Source organism: Coptis chinensis, chromosome 4 (assembly GCF_015680905.1).
Source record: "Coptis chinensis isolate HL-2020 chromosome 4, ASM1568090v1, whole genome shotgun sequence".
Taxonomy (NCBI): domain Eukaryota; kingdom Viridiplantae; phylum Streptophyta; class Magnoliopsida; order Ranunculales; family Ranunculaceae; genus Coptis; species Coptis chinensis.
The window spans coordinates 94,740,257-94,743,887 of NC_141459.1; the positions used below are offsets into that span (position 1 = coordinate 94,740,257).

General features: G+C 37.0%; 2 pseudogenes across 2 annotated transcripts; both read right to left on the reverse strand.

Annotated features, from left to right (window-relative positions):
• Positions 1-422: 422 nt before the first annotated feature.
• On the reverse strand, positions 423-1,220 carry LOC147505838 (low affinity inorganic phosphate transporter 1 pseudogene; annotated as a pseudogene). The gene has a single exon (XR_015193487.1). The product of XR_015193487.1 is annotated as a low affinity inorganic phosphate transporter 1 pseudogene (transcript).
• On the reverse strand, positions 423-2,223 carry LOC147505839 (inorganic phosphate transporter 1-4-like; annotated as a pseudogene). Its single transcript, XR_015193488.1, has one exon. The product of XR_015193488.1 is annotated as an inorganic phosphate transporter 1-4-like (transcript).
• Positions 2,224-3,631: the final 1,408 nt, after the last annotated feature.

Below are 3,631 nucleotides of genomic sequence, written 5' to 3' on the forward strand. Positions count from 1 at the left end.
TTCAACAGTTCAACAATTAAATTTCTCAATAGTTAACAATTTTTAACAATTCGACAGGATACAGTATGTATTACAATTTGACAACACGTAGAATAAGCATTGAAGAGAATGAGAAGAAAATAATGAACATAAACCTTATATATTTTACAGTAAAAATTTTAAACAGGCGTAAAAATCTAGGTTCAATGAAAGATAAAAATATCTACTCACTCGTGATACTCCTATTATCAGTAGATCTCCAGCAAGAAACCTTATTTTTTCTCTATGCGTAAAACTCTCTTTTTTCTTCTCTGTGTAAACTCCTAAAAAAACCCCATAAAATAGGGATGAAAATTTATTTCTTTACCTTTCCTATCTCCACTAAAAGGGGTGTTATACAGATGCTAGAAACAAAACAAGGATGCCAAATGAAAAGGAGAAACTATGGAAACTTTCACTTCTGATTGCCAATGTATACTTGATACTTGATAGAGAATAAAAAGGAACCCAAAACAAGGTGATCATAGAAACACAGGGTAGATGTAACAAAGGCTCTTATACAAAAACTTAATGCACAGACGAAAAATATATGATGTATACTAAAGCTGTAAAACTGTTCCTCACTAAACAGGAGCAGTCCTATTAAGACTAGTCTGCATTTCTGTTGCCTCAGTTATTTCATCTTCTTCGTTCTCTCCCGACATCTCCTCCAATGATTTTCCCTTCGACTCTGGAACCAAGAAAGTAAACACCATGCCTAAAAAGTTGATCACCCCAAGAGCAATGAGTGAGTTTTTTATTCCAATGCCTGCAGGATACCCTGCATCTGCCTTGGATTTGTCCTGATTTTGGGCAGCATACAAGAACCCGAATGCACCAATAATAGCACCAGCTTTCCCAGCAGCCGCAGAGATACCATGGCATGTTGAGCGCAGCCTTGCTGGGAAAATCTCAGCCGGCACGATGAAAGTAGTACTGTTAGGCCCAAAGTTGGCAAAGAAGAAAGTTAACGCATACATGATAACAAAACCAATTCTGTTCTCCCGCTTAGTCCAATGGTCGTAAGGAATGGCCAGAGCAAACATGAACACCGTCATAAAGAAGAAACCCATCAATTGAATAACAAACCTCCCGATATGATCAATGAGCAAAACTGTAAACCAGTATCCTGGCACAGTACTGCAGAGAGCAATAAGCGTTTGTGCTCTTGCAATTTTAAAGACCTCTTCAAGTGCATTCATGGTCTCTGGATGGGGAATCCACCCAACTGCACTGAATATATCCTTTTGGAACAAATTCTGACTATAGAAAGCAATATCAAGCAAAAACCAGGTACTTGTTGTTCCAAGTAAGTGAAGTCCATGGCGATGAAGGAAAGCTTTGAAAACAAACCAAATGAATTGCTTTTCTCTTGTGCAAGATGCTCAACTTTCTCCTGTTCTGCTACAATTTCAACTTGTAGTACCTTTGACATGTCAGCAGCAGCTTGTTTGGCATTCTTTGCGACAAGGGCAGTGTAACGGGCAGTCTCAGGCATTTTCATACGCCAATAGTATGTCAAAACAGCCGGTATAGCTCCAAACATCACAACAATACGCCAAACGTAATCAGCTTGTGGGACGGTGGAGCCAAGCGGATCAAGTTTATAAATGGGGGCTTTGAATGCAGCTTTGAAGGCAGAAGATACGATGATTGCAACCATCCCACCAGCTAAAATTCCAAAACCTTGCATTGCAAAGACAGCAGCAATGAATGCACCGCGAGTTTTCTTGTTGGCGTACTCGGACATGATTGTAGCTGAAAGGGGGTAGTCACCACCAATGCCAAACCGAGCCAGAACCGAAAGAAGCAAAGGGTAGCTATGACACCATTGGGATCCTTGCCAAACGAAAGTCCAGAAGCAATTGAGCAAATAACCATGATCATAAGAGTCATACCATAAACACGCTTTTTACGACCCATCTTGTCACCAAGCCAGCCAAAAAAGAGTTGGCCAGCTAGGGTTCCACAAAGAGCAACACCATTAACGGCAGCTGCGACATTAGGTGGCAATGTACCAGGCTTTGGTGCACCATCGACGTGGTAGTATATACGACCAAGCAATTTTGTGACCAGTGAGACACAGAAGAGATCATAAGCATCAGTGAAGAAACCCATCCCAGCAATTATAATTGCAGTAAAATGGTACAATTGCGTCTTTGCTAAATCAAGTGCACTAAGCACCTCCAGTTGATTCCTAGCCATGTCTACTACAAAGCTTTGAGTTGTGCACTACAACTAATCTTCTAGCTCTCAGTAATCCCGTTTGCCCTGGAAAGTGGGAACAAATGAGAAATCAGAACATGTTATCCTACAAAATAAGTTGTTTTCATTAAACAATTCTTGTCAAAACAACTTAAGAACTTATTTTAAAAAATAAATAAAATAGAACAAAAGGGGGGAAAAATTATACAAATTAAGTTTATCCAAATTCTGAGGATAGAGTGACAGACAAGACTAAGACTTTAGTACGCTTAAAGAACCAAAAACAGAACACCCCTTCGAAATTACTCCTTGCAGGTTTTTCTGTTCATGACCTTAATTTCCATGAACTTTCTGAAGGCAACTTAAGTAACTTTTTGGTCGGCCCTTCTACTCCCTATGTGTCTCTCTATTACATACATCAAATTATGCAGAAGATCAGTTGAATTTATAGTATTATTACTATTACTATTTTATATTATTATTATTATTTCAATATACTCTTACGAGAGTAGGAGACCCATGAAACCTTATTCATAGGAAAAGTATAAAATCTTCTTGAAAAGCCAAGATCCATAACGTTTGGAAAAAGCAGAAGAAAACAAGAAACAAACTTCAAAAGTAAGGAAAAACACAAAAAGAGCTAACTTGAGAAAATTATATAAAAACTCACATTGGAAATAACAGCCACCCACTTCACCAGAACATAGACAACTAGAAGAAAAACAACAAAGATCAAAGTAACCTACTTCAAAAAACTTGGCTAATTTCTGTTTAACAGACTGTAAGTTCATTATTTTCTAATTCATTTCCTTGTTGAAAACAAAATTAAATTAATTAAGGGGTCATTTTCAAAGTGAAGGAAAACAGGTTGGAAATTTGTTTTTAGTTTAATTGCTGTTTTCTGCCAGTGGGGTATAGTGACATATTGACTAAGAAACAAGAAAGCTAGACAAACTAGTTATTTCATAGATAATGAGATTCAAAGTTCAAACCATGACTTTTCAACAATACAGTTTTCAAAATAACATGAAAGTGAGTAAGTAACATATAATCAACAGAAAATCATAACGTTGAGAACACATCAGAATTTGAAGAAAAATAAATGAAACAGAGAAGATCAAGCAACAACGACCAATAAATTTGTATAGATTATTTGAGAAGGGTTTTCTTGCCTTATATGTTAGACCAAAACTTAGTACTCTTCACAGTTACAGGCTTCAAAGTATGGCCATGTCAAGGTCGTACCACAGCAACATAAAGTGTGTATGTGTGTGCATGTGTCATATGTGAAGAAAGAGTTCAAACTGCAAACTTCATTGATAATGCAAAGAACATATTTAATCATGATATGGTTCCTATAGAACCAGAACCAAAAGAATAGTATATAGCAATAAAAAGAAGAATAATG